Genomic DNA, 20,387 nt, shown 5'->3' with positions numbered 1-20,387 from the left:
AGTTAGGATCAAAATCCAAGCAAACATTAATACAGGTAGTCAACAAAATGATAGTGGATGAGAAAGTTCCCGATAAATGGCGATTAAGTAGAATGAACATGATATATAAGGGAAAGGGGGACAAAGCAGACGTAAGTAACTATCGCCCCATAACAGTGACATCTGTGGTTTACAGGGTGGTGATGCAAATTATAAAGGATAGACTGCAGGCTTGGGTGGAGAACGAGGGGGTGTTAGGGGAACTACAGAATGGGTTCCGGAAACAAAGGAGGTTGGAGGACAATCTATTTTCATTGACACAGTGTATAGAAATTGCGGAAAAGGAACATAGGCCCTTATTGCTAGCATTTCTGGATATTAGGGGAGCCTATGACAACGTTACTCAGGAGCATTTGTGGGACATATTGGGCACATTGGATGTGGAAAATGGAGTAATTAATCTTTTAAAAGATATATATAGAGGTAACAGAGTGCTCATAAAATGCCGAAAAAATGTATCAGGGCCTGTAGAGATACAGCGGGGGCTTAGACAAGGATGTCCTCTGTCCCCTTTGTTGTTCATGTTGTACCTGCAAGGTTTGGAGGCCAAGCAAGAGGGGAGCGGACAAGGTTTCAACCTATCTTTTTTCAAGCAAGGGGAATTGATTAAACAGACATTACCGGGACTAATATATGCGGACGATATAGTGATAATGGCTGACAACAAGGAAGACCTGCAGAAGTTGTTAGACATATGCAGTACAGAGGGAGATAGATTAGGCTTCAAGTATAGTAAGGAAAAATCTGCAGTCATGACATTTAATGAAGAGGGCGGCGAGCATAGAATACAGGAGTTCGTGGTAAAAGTAGTGAATGAGTACAAGTATCTTAGGGTGTGGATAAATAACAGTGTTGAGTATCTGACAGAGCATGAAAAATATGTAATGAATAAAGCTAGTAGGAATGCAGCTGTCATGAAAAATAGGGCACTGTGGAATTACAATAGGTATGAGGTGGTAAGAGGGATCTGGAAAATGTGATGGTCCCTAGCCTGACCTTCGGGAATGCGGTCCTGTGTATGAGGCCAGATGTTCAAGCAAGGCTGGAAATTAGGCAACGGGGAGTAGGGAGGTTAGCTTTGGGAGCACATGGCAATACACCAAATCAGGGGGTACAGGGTGATATGGGATGGGCGTCTTTCGAGAGCAGAGAGGCTAGCAGTAAGATAGCATTTGAGGAACGATTGAGAAGGATGGAGGAAAAGCGGTGGGCTAGGAAAGTTTTCAGATACCTGTATATAAAGAGTGTTGACACGAAATGGAGAAAGCGAACTAGAGAAGAAGAAAGGAAATTTTAATGAAAGAAAGGCGGAGAGGTCGGCCGGTGGTAACAGGGCCCTGGCCTGCTACTCCACACAGGGGAAAGGGAAGAGGAGGAAAAGGAAAGTGTGAATGAAGGCTGATGATGGCATAATACAATGAGTTTCACGGGTGATGTCTATGCACACGCACACACACACACACACAACACTGGCTGGCGCTCGCATCGCGGTTACTGGACACACATAAAACTCAAAACTGGTGTCTGCAACACAACACCGACACATGTCATTAACCATGTAGGTTGTGCACAGGCGGTCACAAACGAGTATCCAGGCCTGTTTCACACAAAAAGTTGAGCAGGGCTTTTGTCACACGCCACCAATCAGAACGTCTCGTCCTTGCGCCCAGAAGAGTTTCCTCAGAGAGAGGGCGAGAGCCCAGGTTTTTCACGGTCGCCTCCAATGTTGTTCTTTCAGAAGTATACTTCGGGCACGCGCAAAGAAGGTGTCCAATAGTCTCTGGTGTGTTGCACTGTGCGCAATTTGGGTTACTTTCGATGCCGATCTTGTGAAGATAGTGTTTGGTGTAGGCAACGCCAAGCCGTAGCCGGTGGAGTAAAGTCCCATGACGTCGCACCACCACAGATGGGAAATGTAATCGTGAGCCAGCGTCAAGCTTACACACGCGGTCCTGTTGATGACTCGGATCATGCCAGTGCGACTGCATTGCCGCCTGCATTAAATGCGCCAACAAGGCTCCAATGTCTGATCTTGAAAAGGCTATCGCAATGAAAGCACCATCACTATGTGCCATCCGAGCCTCGGCGTCAGCACGCTCGTTTCCCGCTATGCCGCAATGGCTCGGTATCCATTGAAACGTTATGATATGGCCGCGGTGGAAAGCCTCGGCTAACAAAAGCACAATCTGTTGAACCAGCTGCTCGCATGCTCTTGGTTTTAGATATGTTTGTACGACCTGTAATGCCGATCTCGAGTCGCAGAATATAGTCCATTGCTGCGCTGGCTGGTGACCAATATAAAGGACGGCTTCTCGTATGGCTGCCAATTCGGTTGCCGTAGAGGACGTTTTGTGCATGAGCCTGAAACGGTGACATGAGGCATTTCCTGGCACTATCACCGCTGCAGCTGAAGAAGTGGTCGTAACGGATCCGTCCACGAAAACATGCTGGGTGTTAGTATACATAGATGTAATGTATGACAGCGCCAGCTGTTTCAGTCCGACTGTTGGAATGTGCGTTTTCATTGTTATCCCTGGGATTGTTGTCCGTATAGATGGTTTTGGTACTGCCCAAAGTGGCACCTCCGCAATCTGGTGTGGCGCGTAGTTCGAAGGCAGCGCATGGCGCTGCATCCAAAGGGCTCTGGAAAAGGCTGCATCTGGACGCACCGCACTAATGTTAGTCAGGGGGTGATGACGATGCCTGGTCAGATGCCGCAAATGCACACGAAGTGGCTCCTGTTGAAAATAAATTCGTGCTGGGCAGGCGCGGGCCTCATAAAATGTGCCCCATGTAGAAGTTTTACATGGCAAACCCAAGCATACTCTTAAAGCACGAGCCTGCGCGCTTTCAAGCACACGCAGGCCTGATAGTCTGACCCCCGAGAGAACGGGTGCACTGTATCTGAGAAGGCCGACTACCAGCGCCTGCGCCTGGTACACGTGTAGTAAAGATCGCTCAGAGGGACCCCAACATTTTCCTGCCATACACCGCACAATGCTTGCAAAGCTGTCGAGCTTTTTCTTGAGTACAGAAATGTGCTTCGTCCAGGACAGGTCACGGTCTATCGTAACACCTAAGAATTTGTGATGTGTTACGTATGGAACAATTTGCCCGTCGATTGTGACCGGATACCACGCCATTATCTTGCGTGTGAAAGCCAATGTTACGCTTTTAGTTGGCGAAAGTTCAAGCCCCTGACGGCGCAAGTACGCAGACGTAAGGGACACCGAACGCTGCAATCTTGCTTGCACTTGGGGACGCGTGACACTTGATGTCCAGATGCAAATATCGTCTGCGTAGGCGGATATTGAAACAGTCTTCGGTAGTTGTTTGAAAAGGCCAATGAGCACGAGATTGAACAACGTTGGACTGAGCACTCCTCCCTGAGGAACACCACAAGCAACATGATGATCTGCTGTGTCACCTTCAAGAGTCTCCATGTAGACTGTCCGGTTTGTCAAATAGCTTGCAATCCAATTGTGTAGACGTCCGCCTATACCACATTCTTCGAGTGCATTTAGTACTGCATCATGCTGAACATTATTGAATGCGCCCTTTATGTCGAGGAAAAGAGCAGCAGTCAACCTGTGACGGCGTTTTTCATGTTCTACCGTTGACACGAGATCAATTACACTGTCGATGGCAGACCGGCCTTTGCGGAAACCCGTCATTGTGGAAGGGTATAGCCCATGTTTTTCAAGGAACCATTCTAGACGGGTTAGCACCATACGCTCCATCGTCTTGCCAATACAACTTGCCAGAGCTACTGGTCTGTAGGATGTTAATGTGAGTGGCGATTTCCCTGGTTTGAGCAAGGCCACAAAGCGGCTTCTTTTCCACTGCTGTGGTACAGTGGCAGAGGCCCAAGAGTGGTTGAAATGTGTTAAGAGGGCTTCCATTACGTGTGGGCCTAGATGACGAAGCGCATTGTATGTTATTCCATCAGGTCCTGGGGATGAAGGATGCGTGCAAGCAGAAAGAGCTGCTTTCAGTTCTTGAATTGTGAAGGGGATGTCCAGTCGATCGTCCATCGTGGGGGGAGCACATCGATGCTGCCGAGGTAAAGAAGCGCTTCCGGCAATTCTCGAGCAGAAATCCTCCGCCACCTCTAGTTCTTGCCGTCTATCATGAAGTGCCAATGCACGGAAAGGGTGTTTCTGCTGGGGAAATGTCGGCAGTGCTCGAACAACGTGCCAGATTGTGGAGAGTGGTTTGCGGGGATCCAATCTGCTGCAAAATGACCGCCACCGTTGTTTGCCTAGGTTCTCCAAATAGCGCTGTATTTGCTTCTGGGCACGTCGAGAGGCCCGGAGATCCGAGACATCCTTTGTCCTCCGGTATTTTCTTTCTGCGCGCCGACGAATCGCCCGAAGCTGCGCGTAGATCACATCCACTGGTGCTGTGGAATTTGGCGCTGAGATATAGCGAACTAGAAAATTGACAAGCAAATATCTGGACAGCGGTAAGGGGGCAAATCAGCAATTATCGGTTAAGAAAAAGGTTAAAGGAACAGAGAGAGCTTTGTGGAAAACAGGGATGCTGACGAAATCGGCACTAGAAACATACCGGACCTTTGAACAGGAAATTGTCAAAGAAAATATCTATGATAATTGTAGGGGAAGTTCTTTGTTGTTTGAGGCCAGGACTGGAGTTTTGCGGACTAAGACGTATAGAGTCAGGTACCAGGAGATAGACACTTTGTGCATTGCGTGCGGAGAGGAGGAGGAAACAGCTGAACACTTGATACTTTTCTGTAAAGGGCTTCACCCTACAGTGGAAGGCAGCGGGGCTGACTTACCCAAGGCATTGGGGTTTAGGGATAGTGAAGGGAAAGTGGATTTTAAGAGGTTAGAAGTAACCAAGCGAAGGTTATCTGATTGGTGGCTAAAAGCAAGACAGGAGTAAAATTTCACAAGACATGGCTAGGTGGCTTGAGCCACCGCCCGATGTAAAGGGTTCAGCCGTATCCATCCATCCATCCATCCTAGCGGCACCGTCGCTTCTGCTGCAGGAGTTTGTGCATGTTTCTCCGCTTCGTCGTAACGGTGGGGTGCATAATACGCGCCTAGTTGAGAAACCTGCTTGCCATTGACTTCAATTAACATCAACGTAACCTCCTAGGCACGTTTTTTCCCCCACCGAGCCGCTTCGAGCATTCTGGCGATGATGAAAAATCGCGTCCTTCTATGTCGTCTGCTACCGACAAAGGGCAATGCGAAATCCTTGTAGTTTTGCTGGTGGATGTAATTTGTTTAGACGCATCTTTTACTGAGCTGATTTTTCAAAACCCAATTTTTCATCTCTGATGGCACTTTATGATCTGCTTGAACAGAAATAACTTATCCACTTTTCCTGAAAAATTATAGCAAATTTTGGCTTCCTGGCAGGCGCATGCATTCTTCGAGTAACCGAAATTATGTTAAATAAAATTTCACACAGACGGGCGCTTTGCAGGTCTACGCACACCAATTTTATGGTACTCAGAATATTTTCCCTTCCGCTTCTTTGAAAATGGAAGGTGGTTTTGTTATGTAGAAAGCAGTGATACGCACTGCAGCAGTGAGCTCGGCTGCCACATTTTCACAGTGGCCAGTACAGCTAGATCTAAGCTCTATCTGTGCCTTAGTCACCTGTACAATATCAAGGATACTGTATGCATGTAGCTATGTAGGAGGCTATAGCATGTCGTGTAAGTATTTTCCAAATCAGCTACAATTTGTAGAGGGGGCCCTGCAGAGGTATACAAAAAGTCACCCTTGTCGTTCGTGCGAGTGAATTCGGCTGGCTTGACTTCGCTGCCACTTCTTTGGTCATTAGAAGCAAATTCAGGCAGCTTTCACAGCCTGTCCTCAAGATGCTATTTTTTATTGGCTACATAACCGTGCAGCTAACAATACGAAACAGCGCTGACAATACGAGGGCGCATAGACGAGACGTACACATGAGCGCTCGTATACACGTACTTTCTCTGCGCCCTCGAATTGTTCGCGCTGTTTTAAGAATGATCCACAGCCAACACGCCCATGCTTCTACGTTAGAATATTAGCCGCCTGTCACTTGATGCTACATTGCAAGTGGTATGTTATGGCGGTACTTTCGTAATTAACCACTGCCTCTGCTGCATCTATATGTTGCCTGCATCTAGAATTTTATCAAGCTCCTGCGTGCCAACGGGACAGCTTTGCTGGCCACCATCTGCATACAAAATGGCAATGAGGATGCCAAGCTTGAGGTTTCCCTCAGAAATTGAGTGGGAAAGGTTGTTAAGTGCTAGGCTGATTCCAGTATAACTACGAACGTCTGCTCAGGCGCTGGATATGTGTATTGCAGCCAGAACGAAGAATGGCGCACAGTTCTGATAAGATGCTCTGCTGGATCCCGACTCACTCTACTTGTGATCAGGTAACTGAAACGTTCCATTAGCTACTTCAACAGTGACAACACGCTAGACAGTGTCACACGCAGTCCTGTAGCTGTCGACTTTATTGTAAAAGCCTTTCATTCGATTAGTCCAGTTTTCCCACGCACTCAGGTGCGACAGATATAAATGAAGCTTGTCAACAGATGCAGAAATTGCACCTAGAACCCCAGCAGTGAAGCGCGAAAAGGCATGGGCTCAACACTTGGAGAGCCTTTCCTACTGCCCGGCCAGCACGGCGTCAGGGGCGCGGTGCTAGTAAAATGCGCGGTAGCGCCCTCTGCGGCGAGGAGAGGCGTTTTGCTTCAGCCGCGCCGCTGCCGCGTGCCGCCGTTTGAGCCACTAAATTAGTATTCTAATTCACTATACACACGGCCGGTCTCGAGAGGGGCGGGGGCGATTTTTCATGCGGCCTTCGCATTCGCCGCGGAAGCATTGCGAGCTTTTCTCCGGGAATTGCGCCGCCCACCGCCGAGAGGCGCGACGACCGTACCGCTGGCCCCACGCCTGCATCTGTGGCGGCGGGTGCCTTTTGCCTAGTTTCGCGCTATAGCCCGCTGGTTCATGGTGAGCGCAGCATCGAGATCAAAGAAAACAAAATGCAGATGCTTAATCTTGGTATCTTCAACACAGTCCACATGTGCACAGATTCTTCACCGCAAACTTTGCGCGATGGAAATATTTAAAATGTGGAATCACTTTCCCATTACTCAAAACTGTGTCGAGCATTTGTGGTTTTAAATCCAGAAGGAATTACTTTCATCACTTTTTCTCGTATGTCTCATGGTCCGTGATTAAATAAAAAGTTAATGCTATGGGAAAGAGAATAAAAACTCAGAGAACGAAAATTTTGCGCTCGTCCCATAAAAATTGGCTATATCGCGGAAAAAATTCTCTACCCCGTGTGTAAATCCAATTGCGCCGTAGCTGGTGGCTTGAGACGGTATTTGTAGAGTTGAATGTCAGACTCATGTACACACTAGCGTTGTACTGTCAAGAAAATTAATTGCTGGCAGATATTGCGCCGATATCGCTTTCGCACGTCCTGCATGTACTTATTTTCATAAATGAACGTCTTCTTGGGCGAGTTGGTCACAATTCACCCACATTGCGAGGTGGTCAAAATATTTTCACCCACATATGCGTCTTAAACGAGAGACATGTATTGATAGCTGAGACGAATACTAACTACTAATGTGAAAGCAAGTGTTAAGAAGCGTTGTAATGCATTGTTCTCTGCTCGAAGCCAATGTCACGCGGCCTTCTATATTTTGTTGTCAAACGAGAGTCCACCAGATTTCTCTGGAATGACTGAAGCCACGCGCAAGTCTCCATTCATGTTCAAAATCGCAGTAAGCGCATCGGGCGTCTAATGTTTCAAGTTGCTTGTCCCTTTAAATTTTGCGAGGCCGAGAGCGACTGTCCTTGTTACCTTAGTTGACCGAGCACTTGTTTTATCGCTACGTCGCCGGATACCTTCTGTTTGAGGGCACAAGTTCTCCCAATAAACAGTTTTCGAGTTGGACGCAACCATTCTTGTCGTCATTCTGGCCTGAATAACGTTAGCAGAACGTAACAGAAGCAACCACCACAAGCTGCGTATGCTGCCACAGATATTCACGCGTACTGAGTACTGCAGTTTCGGAAAGTATGTATGCCAAATGAGTTACATCAGTTACCATCAGAGCGCCATTTTTTTGTTGTCCACGTATATAAAACCTGCCACGTGTCCTCCTTCTGCCTGAAATATTTTGTTTGAATATCTTTGTAAAAGATCTCAGACTATGCAGTTGAATGCTCAACGCTCTCTATTCTCTTAAATTCAGGGACTTTTATTAACATCTAAACATAGCAAATGTTAATTTTTAGTTCCTAACATTGTAAGCTAAGCCAGCGGGTATAGCGCGCATTGCTATGAGGTTTAGTCGAGCTCCGTTAGACTGCAGAAAAGTTCCTTTTGGGGTGCTACTTCGTTTCCTGAATGACATGAGGAATGTTCATGCTCCAGGGAGGTTTATCGAAAGCGATGACGCGGCTGCAGAAATGCAGGAGAATAATGCAAACTTGGTAGTAATCGCCTCTCATATAAGTCTGTTCGCTCGTAAAGGCCGATTTTATTGAGACATAGCGCAGTTCTGAACTAATTTTGCTTTGCTGGCAGTTAGTTCGTGCTTGTAGTTACTGTCAACTACTGACTTAATTTTTGCGTTGTCATCGGGTGGGTTGGGTTTCGTCTAAACCCGTTCCTTTCGTGAATGACATGATGCGCTTTCCTGGGGAGCACCATGAATCCTTGCCATGTCGCTGTTGTGCAAAACTAAAGCAGCTGTGCTTTACGCTAAGGAATCTTTTATTCTTTGAAACTTGCCAACCAAGTGTTACACGTCGCATATCACTCTACACACTCATAAAGAACCTGCCGGACAACGAAGTACCGAAGCTGATAGGGTTTATTTTTAGCCAAATATAAGGGTAGAACGTGTTGACGACTGTGCTCGAAGCATACGTTCGACCATACACAGTCGTGCTAAAGGAGAGCGTGCCAACGTTAATCTGTTGTTTCAAATTTCTCCCATGGCAAAGAGGCTGACTACGCGGTTTTTGCATAAACCGTAAGAGGCAAAAAAATTGGCAGTCACTTTGCCCGGCTATGCCAGGATATGCGTAGCGGGATGTACATTTCCCTGGCTGAGCTTCTTGTGGTCACTGTATGTTTAGCAATGAGAGACATTGGGTACAGACATCTTTCGCTTGACGGAGACGAAGACTGTCCGATGAGCTCTGAAGTAGCATGCAGCGGTGTCATTTTTGGCTATACAGTATTTCGATTTGGTGGCGTCTCGCTGGTATACAAGGTCTATAGCAGTTCTCCATTGTGTAGTCTGGACGTCAGAGTCCGAAGTTAAATTAAAGTCAAACTTTTCTTTCATACACTGGCTAAGATTGTCCTGTTTCCTGTTGAAATCACCGAATGTCACACACAACTGTGAAACCGTGCCGTAGGCTGGTATACAAATGGCAACCCATCAACCGTCTGCTTGACTGATGTTCCCGGTGCCATCTAGACTCCTTGGATGATAATGCCGCTCTCCAGGAGCCGAACACAGCAGGCTTCACCATTATTCACCGCGATCGAAGAGAGATGTCTGACGGCGGTTACACCTTGGTTCACGTACACACAGACTTCAGCATTATTGTTTGGGTCAAGCCAACTGCCAGGCGATAACCTCCGGATCGGAAGAATTAATCTCTTGTCTATACCGCCGTTTAGCAGCGGCTGGACTCTCCTCTGCATGCATGTCAAACGTTGTGACACAGACGCCCATTACACCTCCGCCTTTTATACGCAATGCTTCGCATGCGAAGCGCGGTTCTGGTGATTGAGCGGCGCGCGGCGAGGCGGCGACGAAGAACGCGGCACAGGTGTGGGGTCTATTTGGTTACCATGGTATCAGCGCATGCGCACAAGTGCTCACCCGTGTGACGTCATGCTCAGCTCCGACGGTGGAGCGGGCGCGCGTCCGCGACGACGGCAAAGCGCACGCCGCATCTTGCTCTTCTCCGGTTGCCATGGTAACAGCGCATGCGCACAACTGGCCTCTCCCATGCACCGCGAAATGCTCGACTGGAAGCCCAGTGTAGCTCTCGCTACAATATCAAGGCCTGACGGTTACCAAAAACGCGGGCCGAATTAGGAGTCAGCGCACGTTCTCCCTCCATGTAAACGGTGGTAGCAGAGACGGAGCGGCGGGGCAGTGGCGACCCCACCGAGGTGCGGCGAGAGGCGGAAACACCCCACTGCGAAGACCGTGAGAACAAAAGCGCGTGCTCCCCTACCTCGAGACAGGCCGTGGCTAGCATTTCGAGCCTTCAGCTTGACGGCGCCGTGGCCACAGTGGCAGCTGCCGGAGAAACCGAGTGGGGGAGGAGTGGAGATAGGGAGAGGGGTGAGAGAATGATTCCACGTCTAGGGACGAAGATGAAGAAGGAACGCCCAGCGAAACGCAGCGGCGGAAGTCTAAATTTGCAATTCGACTGAGCGAGCTCCACTCGGCCAGCTGTAGCTATCGCGTCACTCCAGGTTTAACCAGAGCTAAACCACAGCCATTTTTCCCGTGTGTCGGAATTACCTGATATTTGTGGAGTTGCATGTGTAATAACCAAGCTATTTCTTGAAGATTTTAACATAGTGATGGGGGGATTCTACCGTCCCCCGAACTGTGACAGTGCATTTTGCGACAATGTCTACGAGTTTTTGTGCGCATACAGGATCCACTCCTGCTGTTTGCTTTTGGCTGGTGATTTGATTGTTTCATCTATAGATTGGAGCGGTGATTTTCCAATCGCTCTTTCTAGTTCCTCTGAACCCTTCGTTGATCTCATTCTACTCCACGGCATGACCCAGCTAGTAAAAGAACCCACCGGCATTCAAAAAGGTTACGGATCCGTCCTGGACCTCTTTCTCGCTAATAATGTAATCGTCGCCGAAACCCGCGCATTGAATTAGTTGAAAGAATTTCATACTATAAAGTTGTGTGCTTATCACTGTACATCAAATCCACTCACAAACACCCTGAAAAAGAGCGACTAGTTCCATTGTTCACATCTGCTAGCGATTTTGACATCTTAGACACACTTGAGAGCTCATATTACATTCTGTCTTTGCCTCCTCTTGCGCTTGAAACAAACACTATTTACAATGTATGGTGTTTCTTTAACGATATGGTTCTGACGTGCGTACTTTCCTTGTCAACTCAAAAAATAGCGAAACAACAATCCGTGGATGACAAAAAAAAATTTTACGTTTGAAGAGAAAACTAAAGAAAACTAGAAAACAAATCAAGCAGCACCCCTCCTCATCTACCGCAGTGAATCTTTGTAATAGGAGGGTAATACTGAGCGGCATAATTAAGACAGCGAAAAGCTATCACCAATGCGCCTCACTAAAAAACTTTCTTCTATCATCCCCAGCTAAATTTTGGCGTCACATTGCGTCAGTAAAGAGACCTGCCCCTAGACACTATTTGTTTATTTGTTTATCTATCCACAGCGCCACAGTGGCATTACAGTGGGGTGTTGGTTGTAAAAAGCAAAAAATAATTATTACAAGGGCAGTCACAATAACAATGCCAACACTTCATTGTCAGTAATATTAGCAAGAAATAAAGACAGAGCATTCCATTCTCGAACAGTGTGAGGAAAAAACGACATCTTGAACATATCGGTTCTTTACCTGAATTCGTGCACTTTATGGTTATGATCAACCCGCTCGGGTCTGTAGTGTGGATAAGAAATGTAATTCTCCCTAGGAATAGCAATCCTATTGTAATATATATTATGAAAAATTTAAGCCTTAGCTTTCTCCTTCTTACTTCAAGAGATTCCCATTCTATTTCCTGTTTACGTCTTTTATCCTTTTCGGGATAGAAGCGAACAGAGATTCTGCAAGTTCTGGGTCCTGTCGGAGGACATTCCACTCCCTCTCAACGGCTGCCCACAGAGTGTCTGCGTCAATGTTGGTCAAGTTGGAGCGAGCCAGCCTTGCCTTCATTAAACCCCAGACATTTTCGATTATGTTCAGATCGGCGCTTTTTGGTGGCCAGAGTAGCTGCGCAATTCCAGACTTGGTGAGATTTTCTGGCACTGCTGATGTAGTGTGAACAGGGCAGCCGTCGGGTTGGAAATAAAAACACCCATCAGGGAAAGGTCTGTTCACGGCGAAAGGAAGGAGAACAGTGTCGATGATCTCGTTGTAGAGTTCGGCCGTGAGCCTCCCTGGGATGCGGAAGAGGGGACCCAGACCGGCGTAGGTTATTGCACCCCAGACGTTGACCGAGATATGCCCGCTTGCTCCGACATCGCGGACGTTTTCACCTTCATAGCTGCAATAAAATTGATGCATCGAATTTAATAACCAGAATTACACACAGGGCAGTTACCGCAATATAATGAGATACTGAGCGCTAGCTGCTAACGTATTTTCAGCTCGTGATACACTGAGGTTAAGAATTTCAGAGCGATGTGCATATTTTCTAGCTAGAGACCACCGATTTTAATTTTGCACACTTGCTCGCACTTCGACTGAAACTCCGGTACGGTATGCCGGTCTTAAAGCCTCTGCTCGGGCGGTGGATTTCACAGCAGGCGCCACACACGAAGCGTGCCATATTCGTCTGCTCTAGCCGTATACTCTCCGCGCTCCCCCCTCCCCCCCCCCCCCCCGTCATAACTAACTCTGGTCACATACTTTTCCTGTATAGACCTGTTGGCCTCTTCTCATGGTAACGCCTGCCTTTCTCCTACGTGGTTACCACACTACTACCGCGCTGCAACTTAAATCAAAGACGATGCAGTGAGCTCTGCAAAAGAAAATCACAGCTAGCTTAATAGAAAAGAGAAAGAGTCGTTCAGGGAGCAAGCGGGACTCGCAAAAGAAGTTGATTGAAGCGAGCCGAAAATAAATAACCGCGCTTGGTGATGCTTGTGCGGCTACTCAATCTATGTTTGCTCCAATAAACTTCACGTCCCTGAAGGATGAGGTTAAGAAGTTTGCGGGGATACGGTGGCCGCAGCTGGCACAGGACAGAGTTAACTGGATGAACACGGAAGAGGCCTTCACCCTTCTCTGGGCGTAATATGGGTGTTGATGATGACTTCGCTGATAAAACTAAAGAGTGGGTCCAAATCTCACTGGCAGCCATCGACTCTCCAAACACGAAGTCGCTGGCTCCAGCACGTAGAGAATGTCGATTCGTCACTAAAAAGGACCTGTTGCCAGTCCTCAGCGCGCCATGCTTCGTTCCGATGTGCAAATTCCAAACGCTTCCTGCGATGTTCGCTGGTCAAAAGCGGCTTTCTGGCAGCCACGCGGCTTTTAAGACCCGCGGCGTTAAGTCTCTTTCGGATAGACGAAAGGCTTAGGCGAAGGCCAAGTTCTTCTTTGATTTTCTTGGCTGTCGTGAATGGATCGTGGACGGCGGCAGCTTTTATCAGCGCGTCTTCCTCCACAGTTGTTCTTCTGGGCCTTCTTTGATGCGGGGCATCTTCCAAGCGGTTTTCCCGGTGAAACACTCGAAGAATGCGGTTGACTGTCTTCTGAGGACGGTTCACCTTCCGGGATATCTCTCGCTGGAAAAGAACTTTCCCAATGAAACAATTTCGTGGCGCTCCTCTACCGTAAGTCGTCGTGGCATTTTCCTTGCGACAAGTGGTCTGCGATCGCACCGATCATTGCAGCAGTTATATACCCTATTCAAAAATGTTTCGCGGAATGTTATTGGTGGACAAAGACAATATGACGAGGCGATGTTGCGTTTTTATATTTTCCAACTTCAAAGTCGTTCAAATCAAGAACTGCCAAGCACTGGCTTTACCAGATCTTTCCCACCAATTTTGTTATCGCCCGGAAGATACGAGGTAACCAAGTCCACACTTTATCGCAACCAATGGAAAGCTTTGAATAGAGAGAAAGGGTGGTGATTTCGTCGCGGGGGTGAAGCATGGAACAGCGAACGAGGAAGAGAAGAGTGCGAAATCATTATTTTTCCGGTTCCAAAATTGGCCGCTAGGTGCCTGGAGGGCTAGGCTGGTCGACGCTCGCGCGATAACCTTCAAATCGCGCTAGACTGTGCAATATTCCTTGCCCCAACTTCTAACAAGTCTCTACAGTATGCACAACTGCTACAGGACTAGAAATACAGTAAAATCATTCCCGTACCGAAGACATGTAGTAACTCACTTCTTGCGTCATGCTGGCCCATTTCACTACTTTGTACGTGCGCTAAAAAGCCTGAGCACATAATATTCAAACACATTTCAGTTTTTGGTGAAGAAAATCGGATTATTATTGACACGCAACACGGTTTTCGCTAAGGGCTATCAACTGTAACACAACTTCTAGAAACAGTCTACGACCTTGCATCTGCCCTAGATAGGCAAGGTCAAATTGACATAATTTTCCTTGACTTTGAAAAAGCCTTTCATCGCGTATCCCACAAAAAGCTACTTCTTAAGTTAGAGCCAATCCTTAAGAATGACAAGTTATTCCCGCGGATTAATGCATATCTTTCTTATAGATTCCATGTACGGGGCAGCGTGAACTTTGGGACGCAGGGGCGTAAAGAGGCACATTGAAACACTGAACACAGCGCTGACTAACAACTCTGGTGAAAAAAGGGCGAAACGGACAGAAATACACATAGTCCATGGTATAAACGCGAAGAGGAGGATGGAGAGAAGGCAAAGCGCATGGCAAATGGAGCCGCAACAAAAGCAAAACCAAAACCTTGGAAAAGATGACGGCACAGCCATCGATCGGAAACGCGAACCCACTTAAACTAGACAATCTGAGGCCGCGTTACAGTTCTGTGCGCACGTGTGCTGAGAACCGACAGATAACAGAAGATCAGTCCTGAGAACAGTCCCAACATTAGATCTAGGCACAAACCAGACACTGAAAGTACCAAAGCCGCGTCATAAAAAACAAGAAACGAAAATAATAATAATAAATAAATAACAGCGCAAACAAAAACACGCCAAAACAAAGGTAAAGTTTAAAACGTGAAGATGAACATGAGGCTGCGAAAATTGTATAAACTTGTAAAAACATTCCCGGCTTCAGGTGAGACGAGAGACGTGTTAAAACCAATAAAAGCCAACTGTAACACGGCTAAACAGGACTAAAAAGACTAAAACATGATGTGCTAACTGGGAAAAATAGAAACATAAAAACGATGGCAAACAGGATTCTAAGAACAAACGAGGCGAAAAATTGGCCGGTCCATGGGACAGGGTAAACATCATGGAGGTACGCTTTTTCTTTCGTCGACAGTGCAGTTGACGTGGTGCTTACGCAGTCCCTTCCTTTCTTATGGATGGCAGCAGTCTCGATGCTCTCCCTGGCCAGCCTATCTTTTTTTCTTCCGAGGATCGAGATGTTGTCTAAGTTGGCCGTGCATGGGTGCTTAGACTATCGGCAATGAAGAGCCAGGAAACCTAATGGGGCAGTTGCTAATAAAGAATTTGCGTGTTCTCTAGCTCTTTCATTGACGCACCTGCTTGTCTGTCCGAGGTAACATTTGCCGCATGTGACAGGGAAATGATACCACTGCCTTCATACATTTTTATGCACAGCCTTTATACCATGGACTGTATATATTTCCGCCCGTGTCGCCCTTTTTTCACTTGAGTTGTTAGTCAGCGCTGTGTTCCGTGTTTCAATGTGTCTCTCTACGTACCTGCGTCCCAAAGTTCACGCTGGCCAGCATATGGAATCATACCAACAGGCCGCGAAGAATGCCATTCTTTTTATATATACCAGGCCGTCAGCACCGACGATGTGCTATCGAATTTTTCACCAGTTGAGTCGGGCGTTACGCAGGGCTCAGTTTTGGGGCCGCTCCTCTTTTTGGTCTTCATTAACGATATCACTGCTCACATACAAGTAAAAATAAATATTTTTGCAGATTACTGCATAATCTACAACGCAATAGCCACTTCTGATGACCAAGTAACATTAAACTCATCCCTCGCTAAATTACAGACTTGGTGTTACTCATGGCAAATGACTTTCAAAGCCAAATAAAACTGTTGCAATGACTGTAACTCGAAGAAAAGAACCACTAACCTTTAAATACCAAATTGAAAACCATTATCTAGCAACAGTCTTAAGTTTTAAGTACCTGGGAATCATCATCCCACCTGACCTTACTTGGAACCAGCACACAGACTATATAACAAATAAAGCAATGCAGCGACTGTTTAAACTAAATTAAAAATAAAGCAATGCAGCGACTGTGATATCTAAGAAGGACCCTCGGAATGTCCTCGCCTGAAAAAAACTACTAACATACAAAACATGCATGACACCATCTTTGGAATATGAAACCACCGTATGGCACCCCTTCACAACAGCAAACATAGCTAAACTAGAAAACGTTCAGCGCAAATCCGCGAGGTTTATTTACAACTGTTATAGTCGGCGCATGTTCCCCACCTTTCTCTTACAGACTGCTAACTTAGAAACACTGGAATCACGCCGGTACCGTGAAAGATTGAATTTTTGTTATGTAATGTACAACAACAAAACACGAACAGACAAAAACCGATACATTCAACCCGCAAATGCGCGTACGACCCGATCTTCCCACAGCAAAAAGGTTAAGGCTGAGTGTGTCCCACGGGATCTTCTGACCTCTCAAAGCCAGGCAGATTTAGAGAACCGCCTCGCGTCTCTAGGCTCATCATTTCCTCGGCTCCTTCATTTAAACAACTTCACCCTCCTTTCATTAAGGAAGGATCTCCTCTGGCGCCGCACACGTGCTCTCATCCCTCCGTGTGCGGTAACCCTCCCCCGCGATCTTACCCGTGCAGAGGAGGTTGCACTTAGGAGGATCCGGGTCAGGGTTGCCCTCACACCTGTCGTCATTTGGAAGTGGCCCCAGTACCGAGATTTCTTTCCTCGGCCTGGGTGTCCGATATAAACGTGAGGACATTGAAGTCGACATTCATCACTTGCTGTGTGAGTGCCCAGCTCTCAAACCTACAAGGATCCCGCACCTGAAGGTAGCGGGTCTATCACCAAGCAAGCCAGCTTCATATATTGCCTGGACGCAGGGACCATACCATCGCTCTCTACTGGACTTGATCAAATCAGCTAGCCTTTTTCCATTAATTTAATCATTACTACATCTTCTATCATACCTTCGCCCATCACTGATGCCCTGACGCAATAAATCTCGCTTTAGAAAAAAAGGTTAAGGATTTCAAGCTTAAAACCAACGTGGTCAAGAACTCTTTTTTCCCAAGACGACACGTAACTGGAATGTACTGGATGCCCAAACTGTTGAATGTTCCACTCTTGATGCGTTCACAGAGGCACTCCCGATTAAAAAACAAAATGTACTGTAATCTGCTCTGACCCTGTTCTTGTGCCCCGTATTCGCATTTCACACCATTGACACATTTTTCGCTGTCACAATCGGTGCCGGGCACGCACCCTTTCCCACTGCCTCAAGGTCAACGTTGATCCGCCAGAGCTGGTGGGTTTCTTTGGGCTGCTGGAGCCTTCGACCCGCCATTAGAAGAGGATGGTTAAGATCTCGAAATCGAAGCGCTGGAGGCAAGTGCGGCTTCTGCACGATTGGTTGTGAGTGTTGTGCCTCGTGGGACGTGACGAGATGTCAGGAGCTCGCTGCCTCCAGGAGCACCGACGTTTGGCAGGCCAGGCAAGAAAAGTATTCTGGAATCAGCTGAGGGCAAGACTGCCAAACAAAATAAAGGGCAAAGGTGAACAAAGGCACAGTTGCATACTTGGAAGGTGCGACAGTGCCCAAGGTTGTTGATGACCTGCTATAAAATTGCCCTAAGTACAGCCTTACACCAAGCTTAAGGGGTCATGAGCTGCTCGCCACCGTACACTGGCTGGCTGATAAAGCCCACAAGGCTGAAAAAGAGCGCTGTTTGTCTGAAGGGGTTTACGTTCTTTTGAAGATTGATGACAAGCAGTTAGTATGCAGCCATCGCGAACTTAACCGTGTTGTCGACCACTTCATCGAAAATGACCTCACCCTCCTCCAAGCGGACAAAGAAGGTAGCTTCGTGGTCCTTCCAACCAGTTCTTTTGGAGAGAAGGCAATAGCTGCCGTAGCGAAGAACTTTGTGCCTGCCATTCGGAAGCCCTCAAAGTTAGACTGAAGCCATGAAGCTCCTGAACGAAAGCAGCTTGGAGAAACTTTCGAATAGTGTCAAGAAATGCAAAGGAAACCGCCTGCGAGTGTTTTTTTTTCAGCAAAAACACATAAGGTGGGTTGCCCTCTGGGAGCCATCATCACGGAGGCTAGTTCATGGCAGAAGGTAGTGAGCCAATTTCTTCAGCAACAGTTGACGGCCCTCAATGTGCAGGACCCTTTCAGCGTGGCCAGCTCGGCAGCGGTTGTTGACGCTCTTAATAGCGGTATTCCTGGTGCCAACATTGCTTTTTAAGCTGACATTGAGGACCTTTTCTACAGCATTCCCCACGATGAACTCTTTGTTGCAGTGCGTGAATTTATTGATCATTGCAGTACTGTGAACTTTCAGAACGCATGTGGCATTTCGGTTGATACTTTTTTTGGAATTGTTCTTTTTACCTGTAATCAACCGTTGTTGAATTCAAAGGCTCCTTTTTCCTTCAGAAAAGTGGAATATGTATTGGCTCTAGAGTTGCTCCAGTGCTTTCACAGATATGTTTAGCAAAATTTGACAGAACACTTCAGGAACTACTTCAGGACAAGCGTGTGTGCAAAGTTTTTCGGTACGTGGACGATTTTTTAGTACTTTTACAGATTTTACCTAATGACACTCTGCCTGCAGCAATAGACGATGTTTTGAGTGCTTTTAAAGCTTCTTCACGCTACCTTAATTTCACTCATGAACTCCCTAACAATCATTCTATCAGCTTCCTAGAACTGCAAAAAACCTTCTTTGACGATGGTCATTTATGCTCGATATTTTTATCTAGAGGCGAGAACGCTCTGTTACCGTTCTGCGCACTCTAAGATTGTAAAGAGAGGAATTCCGATGAATTGTTTCCTCAATGCACTGGAAAAAAGCTGTCACCATGCTATCAAAAAGAGCCTCGATAATCAGTTCCAACGTTTGGAAGCCACGGGGTTCCCTAAGCATCTTTTGAAAGCAGTGGCTGAATCGCTGCTTCAGAAGCTCAAGAAAGAATGGACGAAGCGAGCTGATGGTGGAGCAACTGAACGCTACAAACTTGAGGTCATGCCGTACGTGCATAAATTGAGCCATCGCATTAAGAACCAGCGCTAAAAACACACACAGAAGACGAGAGTGTTCTTTGGCGCTGGTTCTTAATGCGATGGATCACAACCAAATCGCCCAATCCTCAGTTCTTATAAAGTGAGCCACAGCATCGAAAAAGTTGCGGCCAAGCAGGGACTGAGTGTGGTGTTTTCTGCTCCTTGAAAGCTTTCGGGTCTTTGCTCGCGCATTTCTCGCCGCAGGGAAGGAACCACGTTTGCACAACGCAGCACGAGAACCGCTTCACTGCGTGCGTCACTCAGGTCGTGTACAAGTTCCCCCTTACATGCGAAAGGTTAAACATAGGCCAAACAGTTCGATGTATTAATGACCGGCTGCATCAGCACCACTCCTCCCTGAGGTCTGATGACGGTGCCAACTTGCCTTGCCATTGCAATGAATGTGGGTGTTATCCACTTCAGCAATGTAAGGATTCTTGGTAGAGGCAAGGGAAAGCAAGAGAGAGCAATCTTGGAAGCATTCCATACTAGTTTGTCAGGCCAAGATTGCATTATCACAACCTTGATGCGCTTACTCGAGAAGGAATTCGCTTTTTTAGGCCGGTCACGGTAGATGTGTATCTTGTGTGCCCTATGCGCTGTGAGTTGTGATGCGGCTGTTGCACATTCTCTGCTGGCCTTGCTGGGACTATGTTTTTTCTAATAAATCTCAGTTGACAGTCCAGTCGTGGCGCGAACACTCCTTCTCTTGTCCCTCGTCTTTTGTGACTGTTTTTTTAAGTTACTGTGAACCAACAGGTCCGCATTTCAACCCTTCTTCACAAAGAACTCTGTATATAGAACCGTGCGAATTTTGAGGCTGACGACCATCTGTTATCTTGAAGTGCGCTTTCTTGCCAAAGGGCAGTCGGTAGTATTTATGAAATAAATAAATAAATAAATAAATAAATATTCTGTATGGTGACGGCCACCCACTCCTGTCCAAGACCTTGCATGAGGTCGGAAGTACCTGTAAAAATAAAAATACAGATAAATAAATAAATAATGCCGCCTGATTTTGTTTTTTACTGAGCCAGTTTGTTTCAAAGTATGCAATATTACGCCTTTAGTCTCTTTGGCAACTACTAGGAGTAAATAAAAGCAGTGCTCATAGTACTCAGCGTCAA

Source organism: Amblyomma americanum, chromosome 11 (assembly GCF_052857255.1).
Source record: "Amblyomma americanum isolate KBUSLIRL-KWMA chromosome 11, ASM5285725v1, whole genome shotgun sequence".
Taxonomy (NCBI): domain Eukaryota; kingdom Metazoa; phylum Arthropoda; class Arachnida; order Ixodida; family Ixodidae; genus Amblyomma; species Amblyomma americanum.
Note: the sequence above shows the minus strand (reverse complement) of the source record.